The sequence below is a fragment of the Leptonychotes weddellii genome, chromosome 10 (genome assembly GCF_054177405.1).
Source record: "Leptonychotes weddellii isolate Sample4059 chromosome 10, ASM5417740v2, whole genome shotgun sequence".
Lineage (NCBI taxonomy): Eukaryota > Metazoa > Chordata > Mammalia > Carnivora > Phocidae > Leptonychotes > Leptonychotes weddellii.
The window spans coordinates 104200201-104213057 of NC_138378.1; the positions used below are offsets into that span (position 1 = coordinate 104200201).

At 45.8% G+C, this 12857-nt stretch overlaps 1 protein-coding gene across 2 annotated transcripts in view; it reads right to left on the minus strand.

Moving 5' to 3' along the window:
- MAPRE3 (microtubule associated protein RP/EB family member 3) overlaps positions 1–12078 on the minus strand; it is a 51495-nt gene extending 39417 nt beyond the window's left edge. For both annotated transcript variants that reach the window (XM_081797072.1, XM_081797071.1), the window contains exon 1: positions 11917–12078. The gene's annotated coding sequence lies outside the window, so the exon portion shown is untranslated. The remainder of the gene's footprint in view (positions 1–11916) is intronic.
- Between the last annotated feature and the right edge of the window lie 779 nt (positions 12079–12857).

The following is a 12857-nucleotide window of genomic DNA, read 5'->3' on the forward strand; positions in this document are numbered from 1 at the left end:
AACGCCAGTTATCTCCCCTGGGCTTCACCCTGCAAGTCATGGGTAGAAAGAGCCACACCCTCTCCTCCTACCAGTCTCAGTGGAAGGGAGCCCTTCCCCCCTCTGCAAGGTTACCCCTTCCCTGGTGTCCCCAAGATCTTCCCCATTTGCTCCCTTTCTCTCTTGCACCCAAATTACTTTCCTCAAATAACTCCTTCTCCCTTCTGCCATTACACGTGTTCAGATCTCCTTATTATCAGCAAGCATTCCAAGTCAATCCCAAACTCTTACTCAAGTTGTAAGCTGGCTGGATCACCATGGAGAACAATGCATAATAAGCCTAGTATAACGACAACAACATGGAAGCAACCTAAATATCCACTGATGGATGAATGCATAAAGAAAATGGGGTAACATATAGAATGGACTATCGTTCATTCATAAAAAAGAAGGAAATCCTGCCATTTGCAACAACATGGATGGACCTTGAGGGCATGGTGCCAAGTGAAATAAGTCAGACAGAGAAAGACAAAAACTTGTATGTGGAATCTAAAAACACCAAATTCATGGATACAGTGACAGACTGATGGGTGCCAGAGATGGGGTATGGAGGGTGGGGGAAATGAATGAAGGTCAAAACGTCAGTCCTGGGGATATAATGCACAGCGCAGTCACTGTAGTTATTTACTGTATGGTATATTTGAAAGTTGTTAAGAGAGCAAATCTTAAAAGTTCTCATCACAACAAAAAACAGTTTGTAACTATGTGTGGTGATGGATGTTAACTAGACTTGTCCTGGTGATCACTTCACAATACATGCAAATATCGAATCACTATGTTGTACACCAGAAACCACTTCAGTGTTATGAGTCAATTATATCTCAATTAAAAAAACCCCTGCAGAAAAAGACCCACAAATACAGAGAGCAACTGGAGGTTGCCAGAGGAAGAGGGGTAGGGGAATGGGCCAAACGGGAAAATCAAAACCAAACCAAAACAAAATCCAGCATTGTTTGTACCCTTTGCCTCTGAATTCCACTTTATGGGATATACTCTGAAGAAATAACCCACAAAAGAAAAATAGTGGCTAGTACAGTGATGTTCAGAGCAGAGATATTTATACTTGCAACTTGCAAAATGTTGGAAATACCCCAATTGCCCAATAATAGATTGATGGTTCAGCATATTTTGGTATCAATATAATGGAACACCACAGAAGGAATGGGATATTTGTTTTTATTTTATTTTATTTTTATTACTTATTTTTTAACTTTAATTCCAGTGTAGTTAACATACAGTGTTACATTAGTTTCAGGTGTACAATATAGTGAGTGATTCAACACTTCCATATAATTACTCAGTGCTCATCAAGATAAGTGTACTGGAATGGGATATTTGAAGTGACACATACATGGATTATGTTGATACAGAGAAATCTGCAGATGAACCACATTTTAATACATAAAAGTTATATAAGCAAAAAATACACTCATTAAATTTTTATATGCATTTGCTGATAAAGAAGAGAATTACACTAATAAAAAATTTGATCTTGCTGCTTCTTTGGGTAACTTTTCTGCCTTTTCCTGTTGCCACTCTCTGATGATCATCCACTGCCTCTGTTGTCTCTCTACCCAATTCCCCCCTTTACACTACCCAATCTGGCTTCCATCTTCAGTGTTTTACTAGACTCCCACCCTCAGCAATCATCATGATTTTCTTCTGGATAGATCCTTGAGTCTAGTTAAGCCAGTGGCACTGACTCTCTCTTCTTGACATCTTTTTCTTTTCTCTTCCCTTGCTGCGGAGCCATCCTAACTTCCCCACACCTCTTTGCTTTTTTCCTAATTGTGGACAATTCTTGAAGCCTATTACTTGGAGCACTGGTCTTGGTGCTCTGTACCCCAGCCCTCTGGACAGAGCCCCTTTAGGGCAGCCATCCCTCTGCGCCGCTTGCTCTCACATCTGTAGCTCCATCCAGCCTCACCCTCGGCTTCTGGTTCTATGTGATCACTCCGCTTAGAGGCCTCCAACTGTCACCTCTAGTTCTGCACGTCTGAAATGAAACTTCTCTCCAAACTCTCTCTTCAACTACCTAACTTCTGGGTAATGTCACCAATGTTGTCCCAGACTGTCACACCCTCAATTTGGTAAGGGTGACCTGCTTATGGTCCTCATCACATTCACTCCCAGTCATTCCTTGGTGGACACCTTGTCTCTTGAAAAGCTCTCTCTGCTGTCCTGTCTCCTGAAAGCCTGCTTACCTTCAGGGCAAGCTCAGGCTCTGCTTCCTTTGTGAAGTCTTTTCCAGTTACCTCAGTTCACAATGATTATTTTCCTCTCAGAATCCTTGTTGAATTTAGACTCTACAGTACTAATGACACACAATGCACTGTTCTTTTCATTTCTTTTACCTGAACTCTCTTACTCATCTGTCCTCTGGTGGACAGGATCCGGCATCATCCAGCTCAGCCAGCCCCAGTGCATCTCCCTCTCTGAAGCCCTCCCAGTTCTCACAGGCTCAGGGTCACTCCTCCTTCTGAGTTACCAAAGCACCCCTTCCCATCGCTGCTGGAGCTTCCATCCCCTTGTATTACAGTGACTTATATCATTTTTGTCCAACTCTCAGCAGAATGTTAGCCAAGTTCCTTAAGCACATAGACCACTTCTTACACAACAAAGCACCACAGATGTGTTGCTGACATCTAATGTTGTCAAATATACTGGTCATTCCACACATGCATCTTATCTTCCAAGCCACACTATGATCTCCTCATGGAGACAGGCGTTGAGACTCATTTCTTTTAAATCCCATGGTGACTAAGAATACAAAACAGAAAGGACCTGGGGAGTACCTGTTGAGGGTATACTTAGGATAAAGCCTTGAGAAGAAAATATGTAAATGTATATGAATAACCTATAAACCTGGAAACTATACTTTCTGGGGAATACAAGTCTTATCAAGTCTCAAAACACTGCACCTTGCTATTTTGGGGCCAGCATAACACATCTCCGTACTTAGCAGTGGTCCTGTCACTTAAAGGTGTTAATAGGATGCCCAAACTGGAAGCTTTCAACTGTGAACTCTACCCATCTAAAATCAGAACGAATCAGAGACTAAATCAGAGTCCCTGATAAGTGGCAATAATCCACAGGGAAGGGGCTCGGGGTGGCGACTGCCTGCCAAGAGTCTGGTGCTGCAGAGAAGTCTGGCTACACAGTGCATATTACACCAGGGCAGATAAGCCTTCAGGGAAACACTCCTCACATGGGAAGAGATATTTAATTTCATTGAGTGGTCCAAGGCCTGCCCCTTTCACATGGCACAACACACGTTAGTCCAACTACAATCTTGCTGACTCAGAGCAGCTAAGATTTCATTTCTTACCAATCAGGAAACCCCACTTAAATGACAAGGTGACCAAGACAACCACACCCTCAAGAGGAGATGAATGCCTCTCTGACAATCACTCTCACCAAGCGGGGAGCATCTCCAGCTAGCCATACCCAAAGAGTTGTTCACTAAGAATCCCAGGAGGCTAGGAAGGCCTCCACCCCATCTGGGACAAATGTTTGGGTAGGCAGAACCATCTGGAAAAAGAGGCAGATTCTGCTCAGCAAACATTTATGGCAGCACTGTGTGACAGGCCGAGCTGTGTGACAGGCCACATGTCCCTCAGCTCTAAAACCTGGATCCCCAGTGCTCCGAGGTAAGCAGACACCACCACTGGTGGAAGACAGGAATCAGTCCTCTGGGCTGGGCCATGCAGGCAGCATACAATGTGTGTGTGGACGGGAAAGATGAGGCGAGAGGACAGCTACTGGGCCACCCCTCCCTTCATAGCTAGGAGCTCCATGGACCTGGTGAGTGAAGAGGGAACTGCCCAGTCTGTCCCTGCAGACGGCTTCTGCCCATCAGGTGGCTACTGGCAGGCATCCAACCTTCTCTATCCTTGGAGGAAGAATGACCTCTGAGCTGATGGCTGAACAGAATATGGCCAAAGGCAAAGGCAAAGGCAAAGGGAGGAAGGAGCCTGCAGCAGGCTTGAGCACAGTCTTTCAAAAAGAGTTCAGATAGGTATACAACCACCAAAACATGAGAGCAAGCCTCAGATAAGGTCCCCAAGACATGGGGGAACTGGGAATCCAGAGAATCTGAATAGACGTGGGGGAAGAAAGCCCACCCAAAACAGAGCCCTATTATACAGGGTTTTACTGAAACCTTCTGATAAATTTAAACAGCAAAAGGTAAGAGGCAAAGAAAACTATCTTAAGATACTTTCTTTTCATAAATTTTTTTTACATCTCATTTGAGTCAAGAGAGATTACTTCTCTGGATGATGGACTTGGGCATTTCTAGGCCATGTTTTTAAGTCACACACCCACACAATAATACTCCATGTTCTTTTTCAAAGAAGAAATAAAGTAGTATCTAAAGAAACACCTTTGAGATGTGTTTTTTATTAATCTTGACAACGGTGAAACAAAATAATAATAATTAAATACCTTGTGATTTTCTTAGAGATTACTCTACTATATGGAATCTATAAAGCACTGGTTTAAAAGTTTTATAATAGGGGCACCTGGGTGGCTCAGTGGGTTAAGCGTCTGCCTTTGGCTCAGGTCATGATCCTGGGGTCCTGGCATGGAGCCCCGAGTACAGCCCCACCCCCCATCGAGCTCCCTGCTCCTAGGGGACCCTGCTTGCCTGCTTCTCCCCCTCCCTCTGCCCCCCAACCCCGCCGCTCATGCTCAATCTCTCTCTCCAATAAATAAAAATCTTAAAAAAGGGTTTTATAATAAAAGTTATAATTGCTGGGCGCCTGGGTGGCTCAGTTGGTTAAGCGACTGCCTTCGGCTCAGGTCATGATCCTGGAGTCCCGGGATCGAGTCGCGCATCGGGCTCCCCGCTCAGCAGGGAGTCTGCTTCTCCCTCTGACCCTCCTCCCTCTCCTGCTCTCTGTCTCTCATTCTCTCTCTCTCAAATAAATAAATAAAATCTTAAAAAAAAAAAAAGTTATAATTGCTTAACACAGAAAAGTTTGGAAAATAGTGAAAAGCACTACCAAAACAACCTGTTCATTTATATCCCATTACTTCAAGATTATCAGGTATGGTTGGCAAATGCTCTGCTAGTACTTTTTCACATTTTTATTTATAAAAATGGTATCATTCTCAACATACTATTTTGCATCTGTTTTTCACTTATTATATCAAAAGTTTCTGGTATCAACAAATATTCTAAAAGATTTTTAATGTATGTTCAGTTTATGTGTGTGTGTGTGTGTGTGTGTGTGTGCACGCTTGCTGGTGCAGTATTTTATCTGGGTAAACCTGACCAAGCCCTAATTGTTGACCCTTTAGTTGTTTTAACTGTTAGATATTATTTATAATGTTACATTAATAAAAATCCTTGTACAGTATTTTTATAAACACCCTTGATTTTCTAAATATTCTTAGAATCATAATTTCTGATTTAAGGACGTATGTTCTCTTTTTTAAATTTTATTTTATTATGTTATGTTAATCACCATACATTACATCATTAGTTTTTGATGTAATGTTCCATGATTCGTTGTTTGCGTATAACATCCAGTGCTCCATTCAAGGATGTATGTCCTTTTAAGGCTTTTGATATACATTGTCAAAATTACTGGTCAGATTTGAAGCAATGCTTCTTGCTCAGTTATTTTAAACATCACACAGTGGTATGTATCTCCCATATACAGGAAATAGTTTCAGGAAAAAAATAATTTTACTTGGAATTGAAATATTTTAATAGGTCAAGTCCTATTTACTTCAGGCAAATAAAGCACTCAGAGCTCAAGACGCTAATGTTATGTCATGCCTGTTTAGCAAAGTTGGTAGGACATGATGCTAGTGAGAAAGATACAGGGCTTAGGCAAGTATTGGCTGGTCAACTCAACACAGAGGAAAAAACATCCTTGTCAACAGAATGCCTCACCAACCTTAGCCAACTGTCACAAATTTGTACTCTTGGCCAGAGGGAAGATTAGGTGATGGAATGTGGATTACTCAGCATTAACCCATCCTCACTCCTGGTTAGCAAGCCAAAGCACGTGTCCAAATGATTGTTGTGCCTTCTTTCTGTAATAAATAGGACACCTGGCTAGGAAACACAACTGACCAACTTATGGGAAGATTAAAGTTCAATGATATGTAATTATTTTGTCAAAGATCATCTGTTTCCTAGGAGGAGCAGTTCCTGAATGAGCTGGGGGCTCTATCGGCTAGGTCTGATCAAAAACAGACCTAGTGCTAATGCTACACAGTGTGTCAGCACTTCAGCTGGAGGTCCTTTAAACTTCAAGCCTTCTTTTATTTTTTATTTATTTATTTGACAGACAGAGCGAGCACAAGCAGGGGGAGCAGCAGGCAAAGGGAGAGGGAGAAGCAGGCTCCTTGCCGAGGAGGGAGCCTGATGCAGGGCTTGATCCCAGGACCCTGGGAGGACCCGAAAGGAAGGCCCATGCCTAACCGACTGAGCCACCCAGGCACCCCTAAACTTCAAGCTTCCTTGATGTAAAGTAAGGGGCGTGGATTTTTCATAAAGGTCATCTGGTCAGATGGCATTTCATCAACAGTTGAAAATTAAATTAGCATATTGGAATAGTAATGATGACTTCAACTGGGCAAGAGGAGGGACTATTTTTTTTTTTTTTAAAGATTTTATTTATTTATTTGACAGAGAGAGAGATAGCGAGAGCAGGAACACAAGCAGGGGGAGTGGGAGAGGGAGATGCAGGCTTCCCGCCGAGCAGGGAGCCCGATGTGGGACTCAATCCCAGGACCCTGGGATCATGACCTGAGCCGAAGGCAGACGCTTAACGACTGAGCCACCCAGGCGCCCGAGGAGGGACTATTCTTAAGAAGGAAAGGAAAACAGGAGAAAGAGGTGGGTAGGTAGCAGGTCAATGAAGCATCTTGGGCTGCCAGGGAAGTAGCCACTTTGGAGTTTCCTGCCCTCACTTACGACTGACTTGGTGCAAACTGGCTTGGCCTGCCTGAGGGAAGCAGTCTAACCCTATCTGCCTCATGTATTGAAGGCTTCAAGTAAAGGCAAAGCCTTCTTTTTTTTTTTTTTTTTAAGATTTTATTTATTTATTTGACAGAGAAAGACATAGCGAGAGAGGGAACACAAGCAGGGGGAGTGGGAGAGGGAGAAGCAGGCTTCCTGCCGAGCAGGGGGCTCGATCCCAGGACCCTGGGATCACGACCTGAGCTGTAGGCAGACACTCGCTTAATGACTGAGCCACCCAGGTGCCCCAAGGCAAAGCTTCTTTTGTATCAAAATGTACTCGCTGAAAAACAGCCACTGCTAACTCTATTGGTCTGCATGAAGTTACAAAAACATACATGCTGCTTATAACAATTCACATATAGAAGCATATAAAGTAAAAGTTCTCCTTTGAATCTCCCTTTCTCTCCTCCACACCCAAATTCTACTTCCAAGAGGTAAAACCTACTGTGTTTAATCTTTTCAGTCTTTAGATGCCTATACCTTGGTATTTTCTTCCCAAATGAAATTTATACGAATTTAAGTTCATTTGTGTTCTACCTGAATGGCTTGCCTGGCTCCTTAATTACTGGGTAGTCTCTGCCTTTGACCCCATCTGGAAATGTTGCCATCCCAAACGACCTCCGTTCACTTCTCTTCACTAGAAAGGAGGCTTCCCTGCTAAGATGGAAAGCTCCTTTGCCTGGCCCTCCAGATTTCCTGGACAGATGCAGAAGCTGACCCAAGCAAAGTCACAGAGGAGAGCTACACCTCTAACAGAAGAGAAAGTGAATGAAGGCCATGGGAGCTTTAGTCACAAGGGAGAGCTCAGCAGCTTTTTCATTTCCAATTAAGCTCGCTCCCCAGACTGGCCTCCCCAACTGGAGGACTAACCGCCCCCATGACATACACAAACACACCAAGTCTGTGCTCTCCTGGGCAAGTGCTCCTGCCCTGCTAGTCTTTCAGATAACCAGGTCAGCTGAATACATGGACACAAAGGGGCATTTCATATACTCCTATTCTGGCAGTTGGAATAACACTGCAAGTGCCAGGTCTTCATGGGGCAAATCTTCTCTCTGGGCGTGTCAAACACCAGGAGAGTGCTGCTGGGTGGTGGGGGCTACTGAAATGAGGGTCCAAGATGGACTTAAGACATGATACAAATTTGTGAGTATTTTTTTTAATTCTATACCCTTGCAACAGGAAATCGTGATTGTTACGTCTTGTTAAGCAGGCGTGCTACATACTTTCCTTCATTTCACCCTCATGACCACCTTGCAAAACAGACAGTTATCCCAGGCTTTCAGGGGAGCAATGGGCACGCAGAGGTTCCACAGCCCCCCAAGGCCACACGGCCAGGAGGTGATAGCACCAGCATTTGAACTCAGGTCTGTCTGCTTGCAGAGGCCAGACTGCCTCACTTTCTCCAGGAGAAAGGTTAGAAATCTCCCTGGGGCTTCCGGGAACTATAGAAGGTTCCAGGCTGGCAGCTGGAAGATAATCCAGTTTACCGCTCCTCTTGGCCCCTCCCGGCCCCCTGCACCCTGCCTCTTGGGATGCAGGGGCCTCACAAATGCCAAGTTGAGAGGCCTACAAGCCCCCACCTTCACGTGTGCTTTATAGTAGATGATGCAAAGTTTGGAAAGGAAAACCTTCCTAGAGTCAGAGTGTGTGAGGCAAAATTATTATTTTTAAGGTGGCAAGAATATTCAGTTAGACAGTGTGACACTAGATTTTACCTAGCTCTGCAACATCTCTGACAATAAAACAAGTCCTTGTCTACAGGACTAATTACAGACTACTAAACTATTTTTATTAAAACCCTCTGGAATACTAAACATGAGGGATGAGACAATGTAGTATTGTGGACTAGTTCTAGAAATCTGGGTGCTAATCCTGACTCAGCCACTAATAACCACCAACATTCATTTGTACGGTGTACACAGTTTGCAAAGTGTTTTCACATACTTTTTACATTAGCTGGGTGACTTTAGGCAAATCACTTAACTATTGGTGTCTCATGTTAGAAGCTGGAAATGAGAACACTGAGCTATATCATCCGAAGTCCCCTCTACTTCTAACATTGTACAGGGGTTGGGTGTGTACTTTAGGATCTTTACAAATGTATCTGTAAACAAATCAGGGCAAATGCATTCTGCTTGAGAAAAATAGTATTTTCTGTTCAGCCTCTGAAAGATGTTACCCCAGCCAAATTCATGTATAGCTCATAAGACATTTGCTGCCAGTTAGTTGGCTCAGCTTCTGGAAGGTACCATAATAAGGCCTTGGGTTGGATTCCCACATAGGAACTTTCCTCTGTTCAGTAGCCAACTACTGTGCCTAATGACAGTCAATTGTCTTACACACATAACCCCATAAAGTGGGCTAGCTTGGAGGAAGGACTTGGAAGAAATCCGTCCTCACAACGCATGCACTCTCAAGATGGTAGGTCAGGAATGCCATCATCACATACCCAGAAATATTATAAATATCACCCTTCCTCAGTTCTAAAACACACAAATCCCTCCTTCAAGTCTTGCCACTTCCTGGCTACTTTACTCTTCCCGAAATTAGGTGTGCCTTAGAATCAACACATATATTTTGATCTGGTTGTGTTAAATTGTTTTACTAAAAACCGTTGGTAAATTGCTGGTGTGTCTTAGAATCAAAGGGATATAATGCTACAAAACCACCACATAGATTACATAGATTTAGGTCTAACTTCATTCAAATTGTGTCCCTCTCCCTGATCTTAACAATTACATTCAGTAACAACTGGATAGGCAACATGGAGACACAGGCATTAGTCTGTTTCCCAATAGTAGCCATTTAAAAAGCATTCCATCATTGTCTCATAAAACACTGGTACGGATTTCAAAGGCAAATTAACCTATATAAAAACTACTGTGGTGCTCTGAAAATGTTCAGTCCTAGAGCAAACTGGAAAGGGAACATTTTACTCACACCCTCCTCATCTATCTAGCCTTGACACATTTTCTTGCTTCTTAATTCACAACCCTCCACCCCAGTACTATTGCTGATTCCCAAAATACACTCAGCCCAGGAGGAGCAGCTCTCCGGCACAGCTGTCTGCTAGGGCCCTGCCCGGGTATTTCGGTGAGCTATGCAACACAGAGGACCACACAGAAGGAATGTAACTCTCAGGCCCCACGGCTCCCATCGCCCCGCAGGCAGGTGCATCCCGCCAAACCCCAGACTGGCATTCGAAACAGAAGAAACTGCATTGCTGCATGGGGGCTGTAGTTTTCCTGAACTTCATCTCTATGTTTAAAACTAGGGCGACAGCCGTCTTTGCTACTGTAAACTAATCTGATGGGCATGGGGGTGGGGAGTGGCTCTGAGGAGGCTGCCAATAGGCCATGATTGAGCAAAGTCAAGGAGCAAAATCATTGTTTCTCACTGTTTGCAATCCCCAAAACTACAAATTAGTGGGTCCTTCGCCATGATTTTTAGAAGTAAACTATCTACTCCTTTGGCAGCCTGGAGTAAAAAAATGCAAAGCCTCTTGTAGGGTTTAACTGCCTGATATTTACACATATTTGCTAACAGTACACTGGAATCTGGAAGCCAAAAAAAGAAGAATCAAAGGAAATTGGCAGTGAGGTACATGCACAGTAGTTAGGAGCCCTCGAGTTGAGGCACGTTTATTAAGAGAGCTTCTGGCCACGGGCACCAATTCTGACTTGAGCTCAATTTCTGCTGGAAAAAGAAAACAGTCTGGGATCCTCCAAGATCAGGGAATGCAGGGTGGGCAGGTGGATTGGTAGCAAACATAACCCCGGGAATTGTCCACATATGCTGGAACCCCTATGGGGTGACAGCCCCCACAAAGACTCCCAGCTGCAGGAGGCAGGGGGTACAGGCCACAGACCTACACCCCAGAGAAATCCTGGTTCTTCTCCTTCCTCTTCACTCTGCACATGTTAAAACTCACTGTCACCCAGTTGGTTGCTGCATGGAGTTTACAGGTATCAGAGATGAAGTCCTGCCACAGCCCCTCAACAAACAGTAAGCACTTGCTATGGGTGATATCAAGCCTTACATTATACGGGGTTGTACTGCAAAGTAAGTAAGTAAGTAAGTAAGTAAGTAAATAAATAAATGCATACTAAAGAGTACTGCAAGATGCTTCTTCACAACACACCGGAAGCGCAGGGACTTCGGCTCCCCAACGCAACCTTCCCCCGCCCCCCATTCCCTCTAGTCCCTCGCCGTAGCACCTGCCAAGGCAACAGCCCAGCCCACTAGAAGGCCACCATGCACCAGCGGGTGTTCACTAAACAGTAGCTGATCATCACGGGGCTGAGTCCTTCTCAGCAAAATCTATTCTGAAAGCCCCAGGAGCTCTTAGCAGTCAGTCAGAACTGTCCAGACCTGCTTCCCCACACCAGTCAGGGCAGGAGTGTGTAGGTAAGAAACCTGAGGCCCCAAGGTTTGGGCAGGCAGAATGTTCCCCCCTCCCCCAAGTCTCCCCTCGCCCTCTCCCTTGTCACTCTTTTTCTGGCATATCACTGGGGAAAACCAGAGAGGCCGGAGTGTCAGGCCCAAGAGGAGTAAGGAGAAGCGACAAGGGCGGACCGGAGGCAGTTTGGGGCGATGCGGGGGGATCAGTCCGGGGTGGAGGTGCGGTGGCGCCACATCTAGTGGGGAAGGAGCCCCCAAGGTGGGTCCGGAGGGAGGGTAAGGAGGGGGAGTGGCTCGAAGGCCTGACGGCCGCCGCGGAAACCCCAGGAGAGAGGGACGGAGGGAGAGAGGCGGCGGGGGTGAGGCGCGGTTGGGGGGCGGGGGCGCGGGTGGGGAGGCGAGGGGGGCAGCCCGGTTCCCCTCCCCCAGCCCGGGCCCGGGCCTCCCGCTGACTCAGCCCCACGGCGTCGCTCGCCTCGGCCCGGACTCACAGTGCGCGAGGCTGCTCCGGCGGAGGCGGCGGGGCGGGGGACAGGCGGCGGGGGCGCTGCGGCTGAGGCTGCGGCTCCGGCCGGCGGCTCCGGGGCGAAGGGTCCTAGCAGAGGCCGCCGCGGTCTCCGGCTCAACGCACAGGGACTGCGGGGGAAGAGAGCACTGCGCAGGCGCGATGCGGCCACCGCTGTCAGTCCGAGCGGGGCGGGGCCAGGGCACCCGCCGTCTCCAAGGCAACTGGGCGGCGAGGGAAGGACAGCCCCAACCTCCACCTTGTCTTAGCGACGGCGGCGGGGGGCGGCGGGGGGCGACGAGACAGTCCCTCTACATTGCCACAGCAACAAGGAGAAGAAACCGCCTCCTAAATTTATGGTGGTACCGAGGGAACGCTCTTACCTTGTCACCATGGCAACTGGGAACAGCCCCTTCCTTTTTCCTTAGCAACAGGGTAACAATTCCTCCACCCTGTCTAACTAATCACAGAAGGAACAACCATTTACACCTGATTCCGTAGTAGCCAGATGACGGATTCCTATCTGCCTCACGGCTACTGCAAAGGAAAAACTGGAGCATATTTCTTCTCTTTCAGCAACACGAGAGAAATAAGGCTGAGTATCTCCTCGCGGTTTATGGTTTTTAATCACAGCCCGTTACTCTAACCTCCAAATTCAATTTTTTTCCTACCTGTGTTAAACATACCTTTTCATCTCCTACCAGGTCTATACCTTTAACTCTAAATTGAGCTAACAAAATCGTCTATACACATATCACTTGAGTTTTTATCAACCGTATTGTCTCTCTCCCACTGCATTTGTAAGCAATTCTTGTTTCTTCATCTTGCCCATTAGCTGATTGAGATTCTACCTCCTCATAACTAGTTCCCTCCCTGATGTGTTGTTCACTGGTGTTCCCAAATTCCCTATACCAAGTCTGCTTTTAT